Source organism: Pipistrellus hanaki, assembly GCF_964339955.1.
Source record: "Pipistrellus hanaki genome assembly, chromosome: 1".
NCBI lineage: Eukaryota > Metazoa > Chordata > Mammalia > Chiroptera > Vespertilionidae > Pipistrellus > Pipistrellus hanaki.
The window spans coordinates 97,059,485-97,082,840 of NC_140503.1; the positions used below are offsets into that span (position 1 = coordinate 97,059,485).

Below are 23,356 nucleotides of genomic sequence, written 5' to 3' on the forward strand. Positions count from 1 at the left end.
CAACTCCCCCACAAGACTTCTTTTCAATGCTGGGCTGATTTACTACAGTAGCAGCCTACTGCCTCACAGGCTCCCACCTGGCCCCAAACTACCACCCCAGCCAGCTAGTGGTACAGATCAAATCCTATCACTACCCTGCCAGAAGCAAGGGGTTTCCATGCAGAGAGAATTAAGTCCAAACTACTCGAGCCTGCTCACTGCCCAGAAATCACTTTCTATCTCACACTGGCCAGTCTCAGGGTCTCTGTCCATGCTGCTCCTTCTGCTCACAACTTTCCTATCATTTTGTTTAAATGGTTCTCCTTTATCTGTCCTGGTCATCCTAGGTAAAAAAAAAAAAAAAAAAAAAAAAAAAAAAAAAATGCATCCCAATCTCCTCCATTTTTTATAGTATTTACCCCCCACCTGACATTATCTTCTTATTTATTTGTGTCCTTCTTTCTTATGTGTCTCCAAACATAAACTCTATAAGACAGTGAGGAACCATTTCCATCTTGTTGGCTCTATGTCCATCTACTATGCTCAGCACATAGTAGATGCTCAGTAAATATTTGTTGAATGAGTGAATGCATGCATGAATAAATGTGTGTGTAAATGAATGGATAGATGGATGGATGGATGGATGGATGGATGGATGGATGGATGGATGAATGAATGAACAGGCAGAGCCATCTCTCTTTGGCTCCAAAGTGTTCCTGTTCCCTACACAAGCCACCTCCCATATGAAGAAGTGGTAGGTAGCCAGAGGCACACCTGGCAGGCAGGACCCTCTGAGCAAAAGCAGGGAGATGGGCATGAGGCTGAGACAAAGGCAGCTAAAGCACAAGCTACACCTTGAAGTACAGTGGGACTCAAGGCCTCTTAGGATGCCAGGCCTGGCAGCCCTGCCTCAGGGAGATCTGAAACTCTCACACCTGCCAACCTTTCCTAATCAGGAGAAGGCCTTGGGGGCAGCTGGCAACTGAGCATAACTGGCAGGGGACCAGGATGCCTGCCAACAGCTGGCACTGCTGCCAGGCAGCCAAGTAATCATGTTAGCCACAGAAATTGGTCCAGGGAGGGTTTTTTTCCTTTGCCTCCCATTTTCTTTCTCTTTCTCTCAACCCAGAAGAATGATCTTTGCCTGAAACGGAGGAGATAACTTGATATAATGAACTCCACTGTCCCTCTCACTATTTGGAGCTTTTAAACAATTTAAAAGGGCTGGGGACCAGTTTGTCCTTAGGGCTTTCTGATGCAGCTCCCCTCCTCTGGAAGCCTCTGACCCTGTGTATATCCCTCTCCCAACTCTCCATTTGCCTCCTCTCCCTTCTTTTCCCCCTGGGATGCCTTGATGGAACAAAGGTTTAAAATGCATCCTTTCTCTTACAGATTTTAAAAATAACTCCATTGAGGTCAGGGCTGGATCCACCAATAACCCTGCCTCCCATGGCCCCTGTGGCTGCTCCCACTCCCTAAAATCACCAGCCAGCCTGGGGGTGACAAGTTGGCTCAGTCCACCTGTTCTCAAAGCATTTCTGAAGGGAGCAAAAGGCAGCCCGCCCACTGAGGTGCCAGAGATGGCTTTTGTTCCAGCAAACAAGCAACTCTTTAAAGAGCAGCCTAATGACACACAAAGGGAACACAGCTTCGACTGAGACCCAAGCCTTGCCCTCATCTCACTGGAGGTCCATGCTCCCCAATTACTCCCCCTCTCCCAGCCTGGCAGCCCCTCCACTGGTGTTCATGGACTTATGCCCTGATACGCACACAGTCAGCATTATTAAGCACCTACTCTGTGCCAGGAACTGAAGGGTACAATCAAACCCTTCTGATGCCTACCTCAGTGGCCCTAAAGCCTGATTGACATCAATGATCACACTGGAGAGGGCAGATTGGGATGATGGCCAGGGTGCCCTGAGAACATGGACAGTGTTCAGGGAGGACTCCCCTGAGGAAGTGTCCTTGGAACAGAGATCAGAAGACAAACAGGAGCCCCCCAGGAATAAGGTATGAGTGGAAGTTTCCCGGCATTATGGGAACGTCTGGTCTCAGGATCATGCTACTCAATTGGGGGGTCTTTTCCCAGTACTTTCTGCCTGATAAGGGAGGCCAGACCTCATGGTGCCTTACTTGGCATTCAGGGCCCTTCCTAGCCTGGTCTCTCTTCCCAAGATCCCCTTATCCCCACCCTCTCCTACAAGGTGCAGCACAAATCTCTCATTGGCCTGGGGCAGAAGGTGCTGCTCCTCTAGGCTCCCACATTACTGTGTTCCTCCCCGCCCCACCATGGATCACACTGGCCTATACTGAGTATAACGGGTCTCCTGCCCACCAGGCCATGCCGAGTGGTCTCTGTAGCTGGAGCCCCACACAGAGCCAGGAACATGTGCAAAGAGAAGGAAGCAACTGGAGACACCATCAGAAGGTCTACACTCAGCTCTGTGAGGATTAAGGCATCAGGTCAGGCTTCCTGTAGAAATAGGTCAGGACTCTGAATAAAGAAGGATTTGAAGAAATGGGGGCAGGGCAGCAGAGACAGAGTCTCAGAAAAGGCTTGAAGAGATGGGCACCCAAAGACTGAGGCCTGCCTAGATTGATCTCTAACCTGCAGCCCCCAAGAAGTTGAGTGGGAGAGGGGGAAACTGAGGCTCACAGAGAGCAAGTGCTTCCACTAGGCTATGCAGCCGGGCCACGGTGGCAGGAGGGATGTGGTCCAAGGTGGCAGCAGCTTCCTTCAGGCCCTTAAGCAGTTATTGTCCACCAGAATCCTACATGCCCCCAAGAAAAGCTCAAGGACCAGAAATCAGGCAGCTATCAGACCATGTGACCAGTGGATGGGACGGAGTTTGGAGCAGGAACAAAAACCAGGGCAAGGAGGCCTGAAGTGGTTCTCCAAGGAGGTTTGCTGGGCTAGGAAACACAATCAGGCAGGGCAAGTTCTGGGCACGGCCCAGAAGTATCTCCCCACATTTACTTCTGTAATGACTTGAGCCTTGAAGGACCCAACCCCTTCCCCACCCACTGCATTGCCCTAAGAAGTTGTGCTGGGAAATTTCTGGAACCTACCCTGGCCAGTCTCAAGTTTTCAGTCCCCCACTTTGGGGCCCTGGGAACCCAACACAGCCCAGCCCCTTGGGTTAAGGACAAAGCAGAGGCTATGGGCTCTTGCCTAGGAAGGACCTCCTGGGGTCCTCAGCCTAGGTCCCACCAGCTCCCACCAAAGACAAGTGGCATGGCCACCAGGGTAGGCAGACCACAAGCCCCAGGGACTGTGGCCAGCTCCTCTTCCCAGGTCCTACCATTGCCAACAAGAAACAGAGAGACCCAGCCTGATCTTGTGGTTCTGCAGGCAAGTGGCTTCCAACGTCAGCTTCCCCACTGCATCCACAGAGCTGTGGATTCTGTAATGCCAGGAGCATTTGGAGGCACTGAAGGCTCAGTGTAACCAGCCCTGTCCCACTGCTGTGGGCCTAAGCCATGGCCCCCACACAGACCAGAGAAGCTTCACCCAGAATGTCCCAATATGAGGCTCCCTAAAGTCTTTGACTGAACCAGAGAGTTATGGGAAGAAACTGAGGTTCAGAGAGAGAGAGTCTGCTACAGTAAAGGAGCAGAAAAGCACATGGGCTACCCCCAGTGGGCAGTGCCTTGGATGTGAGACAGAAGAAAATGTTGGACAGCACTCTCTGTGCCCAGGAGCTCATGGGCCAATCCAAGAACAGGAGTGGGCCCTCAGCCAGTTACTGGGAAAATAAGGGACTAGACAGAGGGCTGCTCCAGGGGAACTGACCTTGTGCTGAGTCCCCAGTCCAACTTAGGCCATGCTAGAGTAGCTGCCTTGTGTGGAGTCTATAAGGAGAAGATACCTCCACCTCCATCCCAAACCATGCCAGTCCAGTCAGAGCTGCCCCAGCCTGTCATTGCACCTTCTCCCCAGGCTTCTGGGAAGGGGGAAGTCATGGCAGACAGGGCCTAGCTAAGCCACCACCTGGGTCTCTGAGAGGGATCAGCATCCCCCTTTACAGAAAGGATGTCGAGACTTGGAAGAAGCCACAGAGATCATTGTTCCTGGCCTAACAGTGATAAAGCCAGAAAATCTGCAAAATCATAACTTTTATTTATCCCATCAGAGAGCTGAAGTCATGAGGAACCAATTAGGAGAACTAAATTCCAAATGTGACAAGCAGCTTGGAGGTGAGTGGACACACAGTTTATTTGCCTCTGGCAGACTGGAGGAAAGTTTTAACTCATTACTTTATTTTGAAGAAAAGTGCTGCTGAAAGTTACCATATACTTTGGGGAGCTTATGGTGAACATGCTCCACTCAAGATACTTATAAATGCTTTAAAAGTGATGATTTCAATGGGAAAGACAAAGAACATCCAGGTCAACCAGAAAAGTTTGAAGACCAACAATTAGAAGCATTATTGGATGAAGATGCATGTCAAACTCAAAAACAACTTGCAGAAAGATTAAACATTGCTCAGAAAACAATTCCTGATCATTTACAAGCAATGAAAAAGATTTTAAAGGAAGGAAAATTGGTGCCACATCAACTGAACGAGACAAATGGAAAAAGTTGCTTCAACGGCATGAAAGGAAATCTTTTTTGCATCTAATTGTGACTGGTTATGAAAAGTGGATTTATTTTGAGAATCCCAAATGCACAAAATCATGGTTTGATCCAGGTCAACCATCAACATCAAAAGCAAGGCCAAATCGCTTCATAAAGAAGAGAAAGCTCTGCATTTGGTGGGATCAGGAAGGTGTGGTATATTATGAGGTTCTAAAACTAGGTGAAATCATTAATACTAATCACTACCATCAACAAATAATCAATTTGAATCCACTTTGATCATAAAATGACCAGAATGGGCCAGAAGACATAGCAAAGTAATTTTGCTTCATGATGATGCACCATCACACACTTCAAAACCAGTTAAAGACATGTTAAAAGATCTTGCCTGGGAAGTATTAACCCACCGCCATCTTCACCAGACCTTGCTTCTTCAGATTCTCACTTGTTCTGATCGATGGCACACGCACTTTCTGAGCAGCACTTCAAAACATACAAAGAAGTAGAAAATTGGGTCTCTGAATGGTTTGCCTCAAAACAAGAAAAGTTCTACTGGGATGGTATCCACAAATTACCTGAAAGATGGGGGAAATGGGTAGCTAGTGATGGATATTACTTTGAATAAAGCACTTCTGATATATCTCTTGAAATTGTCATGTTTTCTTTTATTACAAAATCTGCATTATTAACTGGTACACCTAGTAACAGATGGAGAGAGTGAGCCTCTATGAAATTAAAGCACTGGCTTAACTTGGATTTGAACCTGGGTCTGCCTGACTCAGGCTGAACTGTCTTCAGTTACTCAGTAACAACCAGCAAATAAACTGCTCTGTAGACAGAGCTGAGGCCATTCCCAGATCCCCTTGGGACAGCTCTGCCAAGAGCATGCTCCTCGCTGCTCTTAGGGTCAATAGTCAGTTTAAGCTGACCCCAGGGTAGGAGGTGCTTTTTGTTCCTATGGAACTGTCTCTGTCTCCCCTCTCTCCACTCTCACTAGCAAGTAAGTGAGAAGAATAGAATTACAGTTTGGCTACACAATTACACAGAATTAGCAAGATTAAATATAAAAAGCTATTAAAAGTGCCTTATAATTGAATTTATTTTCCAGTTATTTGTTTTACACACACCCACACCCACATGTGTGCACACACACTCATCCTCAGCTCCACACAGAGTGGGTGTCAGGGCCCTAGCTGCTAACCCACCTCCTCCCAGCTGTCACTTCTTCGGAGTTCCAGTACCTGCCCCTCTCCCACCTCTACCATGACTCACTGGCACAGCTTCCAGTTCATCTATCCAGCTCTTCCCAGAAGAACAGAATCTGCTGCTGCTGCTATTCCTGCTGCTACTGCTGCTGTTATTCCCACATGAGTCATGGATCTGAGAGAACTTGGAAGAAGCCTCATCGAAATAGGAAGGATTATAAAACCTGAAGTGATGGAGTGGGGGGATGCCTGGGAGAATCACAGTGAAAGTTTATGAGGAGGGGCCACATAGAGAAGGAATACCTCCAGCACTGCTTCCTGGAGAAGGGGGCAGTGCTTTGAGCCTCTCCACCCCAACTCCCTCTCTTTTGCTCACTTGATCTGATCTTCAGCCCCTTCCCACTGGGGCCTTGGGAAGACCCTAGCCTCAGATTCAGGGATGGGGGCCCAAAAGCTTTAGCCTTTGACTCCAACCATTCAACTGGCCTTAATGCCTCCTGAACCCTGCGATAGGTGGAACAAAATGACCCCCATCTTTCTAAGTATAAGATGGGCAGGAGATAGTGCATATGTATCCACGATGAATAAGGTCTGAGACAACACCAAGGTATAACCCCAAGGTATAATCTCAAGGCCACCAATGCTTCCTAAATAACTGTTGGGCATCAAGACTCTACTCCATTATGTTGCTCAAGCTGAACTGCTACTGTCTCACATGCCAGATGTGACCATGCCCCATTCTTCAGAGGGGTGAAACCCAGAAAGATCAGCAGCAACTTTCCCAAGGTCACAAGACCTGAATGTGGCAGAGCTGGGAACAGAACCCAAATCTGTCTTATCCAAGGCCCTTCCTTGCCCTATGCTTCCCCTGTACCATGAAGGCCCTACTGCAGGGCACAAGGCCAAGGGCACTCTTTCTGGAAAGATTCCTCTGGAGGCCTAGTCCCTCTCATCCTCCCACTGCTGCCTTCAAGGTGGGCTGCCTATGTCAGCCAGCCCCGAGAGTCCATCAGCAAACTTTTTTTGTCATCAAGATAGGCAGCTAATTAGCAGGTACTTTACCCTTTCCTTGACAAGGACATTACTTTCAATATCTGAAGCTAAACACAGCCCCATGGTGTTTGGCAAACCTACTCAGGTAACTACCAAAAACAGCACAAATCAGTGGGCAACAAGAGACCTGCTCTAACCCAGCCTTACCAGAGGTCTCTGTACCATCTTTCTGAGAAATTCAGGGGGAGAGAAAGAAGCCATGTTGATGGCACAAAAGACCCAGATACAACCCAAGCCTATTATCACTTTGACATGAAATTGGCCAACCCCAGGCAAAGGAGGGAGGGCAGAAGATGTAGGGAGTGAGATCCAGGTAGTAGGCTGAGCTGCAACACTGGAGAGCTAATGGAAATCCTTCCCTGACCACAATGATGGACAGCCTTCCCTTGTGACCGTCCCAAAGATCAGTCCCTCAGCAGAAGTACTGCCTACTTCCCAGACTCATCAGCTAACCTAAGCCTATTGGATAGGCTCATGTCAACATCCTCTTCAGTGATAATGCTGTTTCCCTCACCTTGCTGCCTCTCCAAGTTCCATGCCACCTCTTCCTCAGGGCCTTCCTGACTGTTCTATCCTGTAAGGACCTGCTCTGCCTCATGTCTCTGGAGCACTTCTCATAGGCACCACAATATCAAGCATAGGATTCTGTTGTGACTACCACGCAGAGCTCTGTTGTGGAAAGAACACATATATGGCTGCTTCCATCTCTTCTCTATCATTGAATTTAATATAGAGACAGGCACACAGTTAGTGCTTGATAAATGTTGATTGAACATAAGGGAGACCTTCTAAAGCCTTGTGTCATAGTGGGACTGGGGAGACCAGGATTATAGTCAGCTCTAAAGCTAAGCTTGTACATGCTCTTGGATAAGTCACTCACATTCTCTTGGCCTTAGTGTCCCCATTTGTCAACACAGGGCTTGAGTCAATGACCTCTGAGACTGTGTTCAGCTGAGAGGAAACAGTGTCTAAAGGCTGACCCGGGGAACTGTTCATGGTGCTGAATCTAGGAGTAACCCTTTCTGGGGCTGTTGGGCACAAAAAAATGAACAAAGCCATGAAAAAGAGGCCTTAGAGGCTGGAGCAGATAAGGAAGGTGCATCTGAGAGAAGCAATTTATTTGAATTGCTGGTTCTGGGTACTGTCAGGGTCTGTCAGTATGGAGGCCACGTGCTCAGGCTGGTGGAGAAGATTCAGCTTCAGTCACTGGGGAACCAAGAGTCAGGCCAAAGACCCAAAGATACATTGAGAACATGGTCTGATTGAGGTGGGGATTGGAAGCACAGATACACAAAGTGTGCACACACAAAGCACGAATATTACAATGTTTATGTAAGCTAAGAGTAGGGAACCTTTTTTCTGCCAAGGACCATTTGGATATTTATAACATCATTCTTGGGCCATACAAAATTATCAACTGAAACACTAGCCTGCTATATTTGGTCAAACATTTAATTAATTTACTCCTAATCCTTGACAGAACCAGACCAAATTATTTCATGGGCCTTATATGGACCTCCGGACAGGCGTTCCCCACCCCTGATATAAACAACGTATGCCTGAGCCTCTCAGGCATCGAGTTTCCCAGCCCAGACTGCCTCTCAGGCTTTACTACATTCAGTTCTCCACACATCTGAGGAGGCACAGGAACCCTTTATAGACCCATTTAAAAGAGGAAGAAAATAAGACTCAGTTCCTAGAGTTTTCTCATTTTCAGAGTGTGAGAAGCTACTGCCCAATCACCCCCTTCTTCAAACTGTGCCAGGTGCCTGTATTCATGAGATGAAACAAAGAAGGCATTTGCTGTGGAAGAGTAGGCAATGAGCCCAGAGCTGGGAGAAAAAGTATGAGCAGAGAGGAATGGGGGAAGGAAGAAAGGGAAAGAGGGAGGAAAGGGAGAAAAGAGAAAAAGAGGAAGAGAGGAAAGGAAGTTAGATTCCACTGCTATTGAGAAGCAGATCTTGGCAGGGCCCTGCGCTGGCCCAGCCACCATTCACTTCTGAATAATTTCTCCAGAAGAAACTCCATAATTATGAGTAATAATAATAATCACTCTGATTTGCATGTATTGAGCATTTCTCAGCCTGAGATCTCCGAGTGCTTTGCCAACATTAGTTAGTTCATTAGGCATGCCCACCTCCCTAGGACAGTGTTGCACATTTCTCCACCCAGCACAGCATAGTTGGCTCCATGACACTTGAAGGAGGCAGTCCCAGCATGGACATCTCTTGGGTGTCCTGGGAGAGAGGCTCTGAGGATAAAGAGCCTGCAGAAGAGCCCCTTTTGCCCTAGACTGCCTCAGGCTGCCCCCACTGACGTCAGGACTGCCCTTTCAGAGCCTCTATTAGAGGGCCAAGTCAAGGGCAGTCATGCGCACAGAGACTCTGCCCTCAGTCACTGGGGACCTTGGGAAACTCTCAAGCTTCCATGAAACAGTCTCCAGCTCCCAAGGTGGTTGTGAAGCTTGAGGCAGGCAGTATGAGTGAGAAGCATTCAGATCTGTCCAGGACTGTGGGAAAGGGGACCAGATAGCCACAAACATATACAAACTCTCCCTCCACACCATATGTGGGCATTCAATCCCCTTCAGGAGCATGGAAACACACGTTTTCCAAAGGGCTTTTGATCTGCCCCTATTTCCCACCCCAGGTCAGATCCCATACTGGCTCTGGTGCCAGGAGCCCAAGGAACCTAAATGGGAAGGAGGAGGTTTCCTAGAGGCCTGGCTCAGAATCAGGGCCAAGAGGGAACTCTGGGATTAGCAGGCTCTAGCTCCAAAGCAAAACACTCTTCAAACTCACAGAGATTGGCCAAATCTCCTCCAGGCCCTGATAATGGAGATGGAAAAACTGAGGCACAGAAGTAGGTAGAGTACAGCTTTGAAGTCCAAACTAGAATCAAATCCTAGTATCCTATTTATTTGTGCTGTCACTTTGAGCAAGTCACTACATCCCTGAGCATCCATTTCCTTACCTGGGAAGTAAAATTGTAATACCTTTGGATAATGTAAACAGTAACAGTGCTGCCTACATTGTAGTTGCTCAACATATGGAACTGTTATCATTAACTATGCTATAGCTAGACTTTCCATTTAATACCTTCCCCAGGGACACACAGATAACTCCATAACCGGCCCCTGTCTTCATGTCATAAATATTTACTGAGTATCTACTATGTGCCAGGCATCTGCTACCTACCTTTCTAGCTCTTTTTTGTAAGTACCCTGCGCCCAGATGGCTGGCTTCCTCCCTATCTCCTCCACTGCATTCCTGCCTCCTTCCTGATGCCAAGCATGTTTGCCCTTGATGTTTCCTCCACTTAGACTGCCCTCCTCCTCCCTCTGCAAAGTTAAATTCCCTTTCAATCTGCCAACACTTGACAGCCTGTCTCCTCCAAGAAGCCTCCTCTGATTGTCACAATGTGGTTTAATACTTTATTGCTGCCAACTTCCTCATCCTATCTACTGGGCGGGATCGGGGCCTCCTCCAGGGCTAGGACCAGTTCTCCTCCACATTCTGTTTCCACAGTGTGGCATAGCAAAGACTGGCAGGAGGGTTCTGGAGCAGTCCAGATGAAGATTGGGAAGGCAGAGACTCAACTACAAGGGGCATGCGAGTCCATGTACATGAAGAAGGGCCAGGCAGGCCCCAGGCAGACCCTGCCCAACTGAACCGACTTTCTTCCCTGAAGGGTCCTGATCTCTACATGGAGATCTCATGTGGTGACAGAACTTTACAGCCATAGAGTCCACAGTCTCATGGGGTCCATGAGAAACACAAGTCCCAAAGGGCTCAGAAACTTTGACACTCACACTTGCAAAGACAGTCATACATACACAGCACTAACACAATGACACAGACATGCATTTTCACAAACATAATGTCATGAAATACATAACAACACACACTCACACAGAGTTACACAGTGACAACCACACATTCACAAACACACGCATACCATAAAGGGAAGGCCACACCGAGGTGGTGGCCCAGGGTCAGCACCTGGTTGGTAACTATTTCACTCCATCTTGGCACCTTACTGTCCAGCTTTCTCCATATTCTTAAGAACATTTATGTCAAAATACATTCTTGAAAGACAGCTGCACCTGAATGTGTTTTGACATAAATGTTCTTAAGATGACCCTGCACTCTCCTATTCCAACCTGTACATCCTCCCTATGGAGCATTGGTTACCTCCATGTTTATGTAGTACACCCAGTACTCCACTGCTCACACATACTCATCATACATATACACGCAGCCCTCAGGGATACCTCTGGGAGGCCAGCTCTGGGGAATGGCCCCCACTTCTGCTGTGCATGTTTCCCCTATTATACCAGAGCCTCTATAGCCTGGGGATGGGGGGACCAAGCCTGAGGAGGAACCATCCTTGGGCAAGATTTGATGCTCAGGGCCCTGATACCTTCCTCCTTGGCCTAGCCACATCCCTTTCTTCCTCCCTCACAAGTATCCCTATCTCAGGATCACCTCCTTCAGGACATCTCCCTGATTCCCAAGAATCACATTAGTTTAATGTTTGAGACCATGTCTTTGACAAGGTCTCCTTGGGCAGTCCAAGGGTCTCCATGATCCTAACTGGTCTGACAGGACAGAAGGTTTGAGCCCCAGGTTATAAATCACTCTTGTGAGACAGTGGGACACCTTCCCAGGCTTCGGTTCTAGCTAGGCTGGGAAGGGTGTTGAATGGGGACTGACTCCAGACCAAAACTGAGGTGAGGGTAGGAACATCACATAGGTGGAGGCTCAGCCTCATAGGCCTTATGGAGATCATTCTACATCTTTGTGTCTCAGTTTCCACATCAATCAATGGGGATACTATGAAGACCAAGTAAAGATACTTTTGATCTAATAATGCAACATAGGTATTAGGGTCTCAAGATATTTTCCTAAATAATGTCCTCAATGAGGTTTTCCCACAAGAAACCAAAGGGTCACTTCACGTCCCAGAGGAGAGGACAGAGGATGTAAAGACAGTAAAGAGAGGCGGTGAGGAGTGGGAGGCTTTCCTAAGGAATAGATAGGAGGGTGGAGAAAAAAGACAGCCATGGGCCTGCCATGAGCAAGGGCTGGCTAGAAATGCCCAGGACTCAGCCCCCACCCTGGCACAAGCTCCCACATTACCTTTAGTAAGAAGCCCGACCTCTAGCATGTTAACCAAGACCTGCTCATTCATCACTGTGGGCAGCCTCTCCTTGCTGAGTCAGGCCACAATAACATATGAAGAATCTTCATTTGTTCACCAACTTCCACTCGGGAAAAGATATATGATGCTGAAGGAATGAATTTATCCTGATGCCCAGCTTAGCTCAAAGTGAGGTTAATTTAAACATTCAAGTCAACAGCTTGCTCCTCCCCTTGACTCCTAATTTGTTTTTTGTTTTTGTTTTTAATGGCAGGAAGGTGAAGAGCAGAGGCAATGGAGAGGAAAAGGAATCTTGGCCAAGCTTCCTTATGGCCTCTCCCTCACCGTCCATTCTGCTTGTGGCTCTAAAATAAAACCAGTGCAACAGGTGGGTAGAGAAGGGCAAGCACTGGACTAGAGAGCAGAGTCCTGCTTCACAGCTAACTGCACCCCTGCCAAGCCCCTCTTGTCTCCAGCCTTCATTCCCTGGTCTGTAGAGCAGAGGCTTAAATGCTTCTTACCCTCACTGATACTGTCCAGGTCCCATCAGCTCCGAGAACTGGGTTATTTTTTCATTTTCTGGGATCTCCTCACTCCTGTGATTCACCCATGTGGTCTGGGGAGACTGAAGAGAAGCAGGACTGGGCCCTGGTACAAAGAGCCCTCAAGAATGGCCAAAACAACACCTTTAAGGAAGAGACAGATATACCTGGGGGAAGTCAGAGCAGGCTGGGCAGTTATGGTGTGCTTCACAAAGGAGACAAGACCTAAATTCAGGTCAGGGGAGCAGCCAAGCCTCAAGCTCTGTAAGAGCACAGCCTCTGGTGCTAGATGCCAGGACTCAAATCCCTGCTTCCCACTTGTTCTGTGGCATTGGCAAGTTGCTGACCCTCTCTGCACCTGTTTCCTCATCTGAAAAACGGTGATGAGAATACCTACCCAATAGGACTCTTGGGAGGATCAAATGGGATCGCTTACCATGAAAAAGCTCCTGCCACTGCACTTGGCAGAGAAAAAGTACCCAAGCAATGGCAGTGTTACTGTCATCAGGGATGGCCAGGAGGAGCCGGGAGGAGTACCTGGGTGATGCCAGCCTGACCCTAGGCTCCCCATTGCTCATCCCCACCTCACCCTAGGCATGTCCAACATGTCCCAATGTGGGGGTATGCTGTGCTCAGCCCATAGAGAACCCACACGGCTCTGGCCATGGCAGCAAGATTTCTCTTTACCATAGGTTTGGTCTCTGCCAAACCACTGTACCCTCCATGAGTAAGAAATAAAATCAGGGCATTCTCTGAATGAATGAAAAGTATTATAACATCAGGGCAGATGAATAAGTAGCAGGCACCCCAGTGTGGGCATGTGACCTATGTAAATGAAACCTTCACACATATGCACACACCACATTTCCCATAGCTCCTCTCCCATCATGGGCCTGCCTCTGAACTGAGGTTACAAACCCCCTGTTGTTCCCAGCACCCTTGAACCCAGAAGTAGGGTGATGTGGGGGTGAAGTACAGACTGGAAGGGTCCCACCCAAATTGAAGACTTGATGGCAACTGGGAGGATGGACAGGGTCCTGTCAGAGCCTGGCTGGCAGAGCCAACTCAGTCCAGGCAAGCTTGGGCAGCAGCCATGACCAAGTTACTCTCAGATCTGAAGTTACACCAACTTCCGTTCACATGGTGGTTGTACAAATTGAGTGAGGCCACATATGGAAACACCAGCCCAGTGCCTGACATACAGTAAGTGCTCAACAAGCATCCCTCGGTGCCGCTCCCCTAATTTCAGAGGCACTGGGAAGCTGAGAGCACCTTTCATCTAACACCAAGCGAGAAGAAGAGGCCCCACTAAACAGTGATGTCTGGAGCCAGGACTCGGACAAAAGGTGCTGACATATGAGAGGGCATCTGCATCTCTGTAAATCTTGCTCTAATTGAGTGTCCTATTAAAACATCTTGCTTGGTACTCGGGCATTTTATTAAAAAGTTCCTGTGTTATTTTTAAAAGTCATAACTGAACTAATTCTCTCCCCTGGCCACACTCGGGGGAGGCTGGCATCCAAAGCATACTCTGTAACCAGAACTCCACTACTCACATGGTGCCAGCTAATGCCCAACCCCAGTGAAGCGTGGAGTACAGCCACACTTCAGAAAGTGACTAACAAGTCTGAGGCCCCTTCCTTCCCCACGAGAATCTGTGTTACAATTCTAAAGAGGTAGTTATTTTTCTTCCTCAAATGGGAGCTTGGCAGTGACTCACACCTATTTTACTGTGACTCACACCCGCTTCCCTATAGCAGCCTGTTTCCATGCTGTCACTCGAGCCCACTGATGATCCCCACCCCGTGGGGATGGAGGGCACCCCTATGGCAAAGGAGTGGAACAGTGAACAGCCTGGGCTGACTATGGAAAAGGTCCAGGAGATAAGTGAGTCCACCACAAGAGGGTGTCCCAGACCCACCCTGTAACCCCAACCCCCACTGGGCCTCAGTGCCTATCTGTAACAACTAAGAGTAAACTATACCCAGGGGTTACAAATGGGGCAACATAATGTTTTGTTTGGTCTGCTCAGATGTTTTTTAAAAGATAAGAATCAGCTTGCCATCTTTTACAAATCACATAGAAATCTGGATTTCTGCTTTCCCTTTGAAAAATAGGACCTGGCTACACAAGGCCTGCCTTTCCACATGATGATAATCAGCTGGGGCTGACGGTGGCCCTCCAGGTCCTCATAGTCCACTTCACTCATTTCCATTTCCAGACTGGCCCCTGGGCAAGGCCCTCCAATGCTTAGGTTCCAAATCTCTCAAACTGTCTCCAGCCCCTCGTGCCCTGCCTGGACCTGGGGGGAATGAAGCACAGGAAGACATGGAGGTAACAGGACTCACAGTTAGACCTATTTTGGGAATGCAATCCAGGGACATACAAACCACCGAATGTATTGTGGAAAAGGTTTCATTTTGTTGCTGTTATTAACAAGTACCCATTTTTACTTCACACCATCCTATTAAACCGAACAGTTGCTCCAGTGCCTGGGGTGAGACAGTACTAGAACCTACCAACCAACTGTGAGGGACCAGGCCAGAAAAGCCCAGTCCAAACACAACACCACACGTAATCAAACACTGTTCTGGCATTCTTGCCAACAGTGTAGGAGCTGAGACAGACTTTTTCTGTTATCATAGTTGGGGATACAATAATCAGTTTAAAAGATTGAGTTGTAATTGTGCAAGCAGACATAATGAGCAAAAAGTTTTTCCGCTATGATTGTGCTCTTTGCAGTTAAGATATTTAGACTCTAGAAATAACATTTATGTGGCCCAAGTCGGTACAGGACAATCCAAGTAAGTAGTTTCCCACCACAACTAAGTGCTGTAAGGAGAGATTTTGACTGAAGAAGTTCTCAGAAGGAAGGACACCAAGGGCTGGGAAAGTCTGGCCCCAGAGCCATGGAGCCAAGTCCCCTCACTAGCTACTTGTAGCCACTATGCCCAAGAATTCTGCCCAGGGGGAGTGGTGTCAAAGGAGATGATCCAGAGGAGCTCAGTGAGTCCCCGTTGCATGCCCAGTCCCTAGCGCTTCCATCCCTGGCACATGGCCTCTTTGAGCCTCAGGTTTCCCATCTACAAAGTGGATGTGAGTGACCGAGTGAGACCTGGCCATGCACAGTTCAGGCAGCAAGCCTTTGCTTTCATTTCTCTTGTTCCCCTAAGGAAAGGCCCACAAGTCACTTGAGACCCTGTCCTAGGCTGTGCTGTGCTACTAAATCCTGGCTGTGTGAACCCTGACCCTGACCATCCTTGGCCTCATGTCCCCCATCTATAAAATTGGGCTTTACATTCTCCTGGGTGTTTTGAGCCCTAGAACTTGATGATCCAGCCTAAAAGTCTCCTGGGCAGGTTTGGCTATGGCCAGAACACACAGAGGCTTCCTAGTACTGGGGGTGGAAGAACTCAAGGAGAGGGCTGAGGTGATGCTGGGTGGTCCTTGCTGGGTGAAGGCAGAGCAGGTGGAGGGGTGGGTAGAGGGCAGTGACATGAAGACAGTAGATGAGAGCCAGTCTTTAAGACATCAGACACGTATGGAATGTGGGGCCATGGTGCAAACCAACCAAGCACATCTTATGCCCAAGACCCAAGTGCAAGGGCAAGATATATTCTCATAACTCCAGAGGAGCAGGCCTTGGGCAAAACTTCTCCAGGAAGCCTACCCTGAACATCTTACTCTCTGGGTTAGGATCCCACTCACCACAGACCCACATCAATTCCTGACCAGGCCCTCAGGATACAGATGGAGTGAGTGAGACCCCGAAAGGAGCAGATACCTGCTCAAGGTTCTCTGCACAGGGCCTCCCAGCCTCCTGTAGGTCTGAATTGGAGACTCTGGGAAAACAATACTAGAATGGGAGCGCATATGAGAGAAGCTACACAATGGACAAGGCTCCAATCACCAGGTCTTTGCCAAGCAGGTCCCTCCACCCAAAGTTAGGTCTCTTCTCTATCTAATAAACACCTTTTTACTTCTAGCTCTCAGTCCATGGGCCCCATCCTCCAAGAAGCCTTCCCTGACTCAAGAGATGCACCTATTCCTCCACTAGAACACTAATCCTGCAAAGCAGCCCTGGACCCCTCTACCTCCGCCCCAGGGGCCTTCACTTAACTAATATCTAATCACAAAACTACCTCTTCACAAGGCTGGGAGCTTCCTGAGGGATGGACTGGACTCACTGTTCTCTGTCATCCTAATACCAGCTTCAGCACCCTACCTGCCACATATTACCCTGTTTCCCCGAAAATAAGACAGTGTCTTAATATTAATTTTTTTCTCCCAAAGTTGCGCTAGGTCTTATTTTCAGGGGATGTCTTATCTTCCCATGAGCTAGGTCTTATTTTCGGAGGATGTCTTATTTTCGGGGAAACATGGTGTACTCAATAGATGTCTAAACAATTTGAGGACCAAAGGTGAGGAGGCATGGAAGAGCACCCAGAAAAGGAGATGCCACCCACCCCCAACTGCCAAGCAAGCCTCACTCCACCCCACCCTGGCCTAGATGGCAGAAGCTGCAGAATTAAGCACAAGTTATAATTAAGATAGGATGTTGGAAGAGAAACATAATCTCTGTTTCTGTGGGATACACAAGCACAACAGTAATTAACATCTCATTACCATTCACCTAATTAAGCAGTTTGTGAAAGTGCATACATTTGCATACAGTCATGCCAGCCTTGCTGGGATGACAAATTAACTGCTCAGGCCCAGCCTGGCCAGGAGATGGGAGGGCTCAGTGAGGTCTAGGGAAGAGGATGGGCAGGTGACACAGATCAGCCAAGGCTGAAGGAGGGATGGTCCTCACCCTGCCCAATCCTGTACCTCCCCCAGCCCCACCTTCACACCCACTCTCCAGCCTGAGGATGGACAGTTCACTCTTCTCCTTCCCCATCTACCCATTCACTGGGTGAAGGTCAGGTTTGCTCAACTAAGACCTTTTACAAGGAAATAGATCAAGGGTCCCTTTTCCTGCCCCTCACTGATCAACCCTGAGTGTCTATCTCTGCAGCCCATGCCTGGGCCATACTCCTGAGTGCTCACCCCCCTCTCCTGCTGTGGCAGAAAACAGACCTTCCACCTAAGAAAACCTTTTCAGCTTCAGGTGTATTTTATCCACATCATCTCACTCATCTTCCCAGGTCCCTAAGGGCAATATTAGCATAACTTCCATTCTATCCTGGAGGAGAAGCTCAGGGCGGTTTAAACCCTGCTCAGGATCACAGAGCTGGTAAGCAGGAAAACCCCTGTTCAGTGACCCCCGGCCCTTCCCACTTTCCCAAGCACCAAGCTTTTGGAGACACAAACACTCCACTGCCACTAACAACAACACGAGTGGCCCCCACCATGGGAAAAGGCAGCTTGCTCCTTCTCACCCCTCTGGACACTAATTAGCCACCTCCCCAAGGCTAATTCAATCGACAACCAGTAGAATTCAATCGAGAATTCAATCATCAACCCAGTACCCATGGAGGGAGCTGAGCTGGATGGCAGGAGACCTCTGTTCCCCAAAGGAGAGTAAAGAAAGGGGCTTTTGGAATGGTGTCCAGGATGAAATACAGCATTGTCACCTAAAGCACTTTGAAGCCTTCATCACTGTCCATATTTCAAATGCTCATTAATTACCTTACTCCCTTACTTATCCCTGCTTCCACTGCAGGCATGCCCACCATTTGTGCACCTAGATGCCTGTCAACTCTGCCCATTCCAAGAGCAAATAAAGACAACTTTGCTCATTGAAGGTAAAGATCCTTTAAAAATGCTCATTCCCAACAAATTATAAACAGCATCCATTATAAAGGTGAAAAATTTGACTTTGTCTACAAAAAGTAAAAGGCAAAGACAACTGGCAGATGAAGAGTCCTAAAGAGCCACAAACACATAAGACTTGCCTCAGTGCAGCCGAGTTCTTGTAGATGCCAAGTAAAACTATGAAATACAATTCTGTGCCCATTAAGATAGTGGACACCGGAACAAGACAGGGATGCCCACTCTCACCACTCCTGTTTGACATAGTACTGGAAGTACTAGCCATTGCAATTAGACAAGAAGAGAAAATAAAAGGCATCCAAACTGAGAAAGAAGAAGTAAAGTTATCCTTATTTGCAGATGATATGATATCATACGTAAAAAAACCCAAAAGACTCCATTAAAAAACTAATTGACTTAATAAATGAATTTGGCAATGTAGCAGGATACAAAATTAACGCTAAGAAATCTATGGCATTTCTATACACCAACAGTAAACTTACAGAAACAGAGACTAAAAAGCAATTCCAATTACCATTGCACCAAAAATATTAAGATGCCTAGGAATAAACTTAACTAAGGAAGTAAAGGACCTATATGCAGAAAACTACACGACACTGAAAAAAGAGATAGAGGAAGATGTAAAGAGATGGAAGAACATACCATGTTCATGGATTGGTAGAATCAACATCATCAAAATGTCCATACTTCCCAAAGCAATCTATAGGTTTAATGCACTCCCCATTAAAATATCAATGGCATATTTCACTGACCTAGATAGAACTCTCCAAAAGTACATTTGGAACAATAAAAGACCCCAAATAGCCACAGCAATCCTGAGAAAGAAGAGTAAAGTAGGAGGGATCTCAATATTAGATTTCAAGCTGTATTACAAAGCCACTGTTCTCAAAACAGCCTGGTACTGGCATAAGAACAGACATATAGATCAATGGAATAGAATCAAGAACCCAGATATCAACCCAAATCACTATACTCAATTAATATTTGACAAAGGAGGCACAAACATACAATGGAGTCAAGACAGTCTCTTCAATAAATGGTGTTGGGAAAATTGGACAGATACATGCAAAAGAATGAAACTAGATCACCAACTTACACCATACACAAAAATAAACTCAAAATGGATACAGGAGGTAAACATTAGACGGGAAACCATAAAAATACTAGAGGCATCCACAGGCAGCAAAATCTCAGACATATGCCAAAAGAACTTCTTCACTGATACTGCCCCTAGAGCAATGGAAGCTAAAGAGAAAATAAACAAATGGGACTACATCAAAATAAAAAGCTTTTTTACAGCAAAAGAAAGCATCAACAAAACAACAAGAAAGCCCACTGTATGGGAGAACATATTTGCAAATGTTATCAATGATAAAGGTTTAATCTCCAACATCTACAGACAGCTTATACAACTAAATAAAAGGAAGATCCAATTAAAAATTGGGCAATGGACCAAAATAGAATATTTTCTTTTTTTTTTTTTTTTTTTTACCTAAATAGAATATTTTCAAAAGAAGACAGAAGGAAGGCCAAAAGGCACATGAAAACATGCTCAAAGTCACTAATTATCCAAGAGATGCAAATCAAAACAACAATGCGGTACCATCTCACACCTGTCAGAATGGCCAACATCAACAAATCAACAAACAACAAGTGTTGGCGAGGTTGCAGAGAAAAAGGAACCCTCCTGCACTGCTGGTGGGAATGCAGACTGGTGCAACCACTGTGGAGAACAGTATGGAGTTTCCTCAAAAAACTGAAAATGGAACTCCCATTTGACCAAGTAATCTCACGCCTAGGAATATATCCCAAGAAACTAGAAACACCAATCAGAAAGGATATATGCACCACTATGTTCATAGCAGCACAATCTACAATAGCTAGGATTTGGAAACAGCCTAGGTGCCCGTCAGTAGATAATTGGATCCAAAAACTATGGTACATCTACACAATGGAATATTATGCTGCCATAAAAAAGAAGGAATTCTCATCATTTGCAGCAACCTGGATGGAATTGGAGAACATCATGCTGAGTGAAATACCACATGACCTCACTCATTTATGGATAATAAAGAACATTATAAACTGATGGACCAAAAGATAGATATAGAGATAGTAAAGCAATAAGCAGGCTGTCAAATTACAACGGGGAGGGTAGGGAGATCTGGGGGAGATAAGAGATCAACCGAAGGACTTGTATACATGCATATAAGTACAACCAATGGACACAAAACTCTGGGGAGGGAAGGTATGTATGGGGGGGGGGCAATGATAAGATATGTACACAGATAATAATTTAATTTAAAAAATAAGGAAAAAAAATAGTGGACATCTAAAAAGTCACATGATAAGCTTTTGTTGGTGGAATTAGAACTTGCCACAGCTTTTGAAGAAATAATTTGGCCTGTAAAGCTGAAGATACATGTACACTACCACCACCATTCCACTCCGAGAGACCCTCTTCCCAGCAATACACGCACACAAGGATGATGGACAATGCTGACAGCAGCTGTGTTTGTAGGAGTGAAGGGTAAACACTATAAGTATCTACCACCAGGAGAATGTATCAACACAGATGGACAGAGAAACCACAGCAGACTGGACATGTGCACTCACCTTCACTCCTTTCCATAAATCCACAAAGGCGAAGAATGAAAAAAAAGGAGGTAGCAACATAATTATGAAAGTTGGAAAGCAGATGAGTGAGTGGTAATTGATTTGGCAGAGCTCAGAAAGCAGAGTTCCAAGTGCAGGTCCTGTTACCTGGGAAAACCCACCAAAGGCTCAGCACCTGGTGGTACCAGGTAGCCCTGGACATAGGAACAGAGGTCTGGTTGAAAGGCTGTATAAGAAGCAGGTAGACCCCAAGGAGCATCCATCCCCAGCTATGCCCAGAGAACACTAAAGTTTTATGGGGTTTCCTCTGGGGAGGATCAAGCAAACTGGGAGAGTGAGGGTGAGGACTATACTGAAAACTGAAGGAATAGGGGAAAGTTTATGTGCTGGATGTGAGGTCTTAACACAGCCTTTCTTTCCCCCTCAGCTCCAGAAGGCTCTGCCAGTGAACTGCCCAGTGAACCAGCCCAAGCAGACCAGCCACAGGGAAGTTGAAGAGAGAGGGGACAGGGAGCCTGAGTAATGGAGGAGGCTTCCCTGTGAGCCTCTGGACACAGGCCTCTAAAGAAACCGAGCTGAGAGGGTCAGAGACTCAGCGAGAGAGTTCTTCCAGAAGACGACAGAAGACAAGTTTTTCCCTTGACAGAGGACTTTACTAGTACCTGTTTACCTAGGTCCAGAGAAGATTCACCCAACAAGGCCCCTGCCTAGATTGAATTAGTGATAGGTATTTTTAAAAGTTAAATAAATAAAGCTAAACCCTATCCCTTACCCCTGTCACACCCACTCCCCAAGAAAAAGATAATTACTAAATCCAAGGAAAACAAAAGCTGTCAAGAAAGGAAAAGTAATCAGAGTATTCTACCAGGCTCAGCTGGGAGGCTCAGCCAAGGAAAAATGTTGCAAGTGGGGTGGAAAAGGGAGATGGTGGTCAAATGGAGCTAAATCCTCAGCATCTATAGTAAAAGTTACTAGGAAATGCTTAAAACTAGAAAATCAAATAGCAGCTATATAACCCAGTTATCGAGAAGTAGGAAAGTAAAAACAATCTACACACACACACACACACACACACACACACACACACACACACAAAAAAAAAAAAAAAAAAAAAAAAAAGTTAAATGAGTTTGTTCCAAAGTGGCAAATGGCCCAGGGAAGAACAGGGGACTGTAAGGGTTGTGACAAAGCAACACCAGTGCCTGCCTACCCTATACCATCCCCACCCCAATGTGACCATCTCTAGCCCTAAATACTGCCCTCCCCTGCCCTAATCCATAATGTTCATTGGCTCATGCACCCCTAACCTACCAGCACCTCAGCCTGGCCAGCTCCTGCCTCCACCCCTGCTGGGTTCCCACAACTGTGCCCTCTCCCCTCCCTCAAGGGACAGAAGCAGATCCCCTGGGCAGACAAAGAGGCACTCAGCTTCCTCTTCCTATTCTGCTCCATGGCTGGGGGTTTCCTGAAAAAAAGGGGGGGGGGGGGTGTCTGCCCAAGCCTGAGTTTTCTTTCTATCTTTCTAAATTTAACAAGTAGTTATTGTGTGCCTCCTCTGTCCTGGGCACTGGGGCAGGGCTGTGAACAAGGTAGCTGTACATTAAATACAAATTGCGGGAAGAGCCCTGAGGGAAGGGAACGGGTCTGTGGAAGCAGAGGTCTGATATCTTCACCAGGACACTGAGGGGTGGGTGGGCTGGGTGTCGAATGTCTGGGCTTGGAGAAGGAGCAAAGGACTAGCTAATGGGGAAGGAGAGATTAAGGGTCTTCCCCTAGCTCTGTCCTGCCTCCCCTTCTTTGCTCCCTACCTATCATACCTGGGGCCAGGCTTGTCAGAGGACAGCAGAAGAGAGAAATTCAAACCTTTAATGGAAACTGGTGCCCATCTTAACAGAGTGATCTACACTCTCATTCCTCACTCACATCAGCTGAGGTTGTGTATCCATGGGAGAAAGGAAGGGGCAACAGGGTATAGGTGGAGGGTCTCTCTGACAGGAATTTCTCTCTCCTCGCTGAAGCCTGCCACTGTCCTTCCTCCATAAACTTTGCTTTCATCCAGGCCTCCCCTTTTCAAAAGCCTTCCATTGTTCCCACTGCTCTCAGGGACAATTTATGGGCCCTAGAATGCAGTCCTGCTGAACCAGGAACTGATAACCACTTAGCACCATCCTAGCTGAAACAGAAGAGGCTGCCCATGGCAGGGAGAAGCCCAGAGAGGAAAGCCCCCACAAAGTCAGCAAAGACCTCCAAAATGACCATGCTGAAGCTAAGATTTGGGGTGAGTGGAAATCAGGAGGAAACTCCACTTGGCCCATTCCCACCTCTGGGCCTTTACTCTTGTCAGGCCACCTGCCTAGAGGATCCTTGCTTCTCCTACCCAATAACCCACTTGAAGTCCTCCTGTGGCTGCTCTTTCAACGGTCCTTCCGTGACCTCTCTCAATCTCACCCATGACTTGGGCCTCC

At 47.2% G+C, this 23,356-nt stretch overlaps 1 protein-coding gene across 4 annotated transcripts in view; it reads right to left on the reverse strand.

Moving 5' to 3' along the window:
• LINGO1 (leucine rich repeat and Ig domain containing 1) overlaps nt 1–23,356 on the reverse strand; it is a 208,333-nt gene that overhangs the window by 130,659 nt on the left and 54,318 nt on the right. The gene's annotated exons all lie outside the window — the stretch shown is intronic.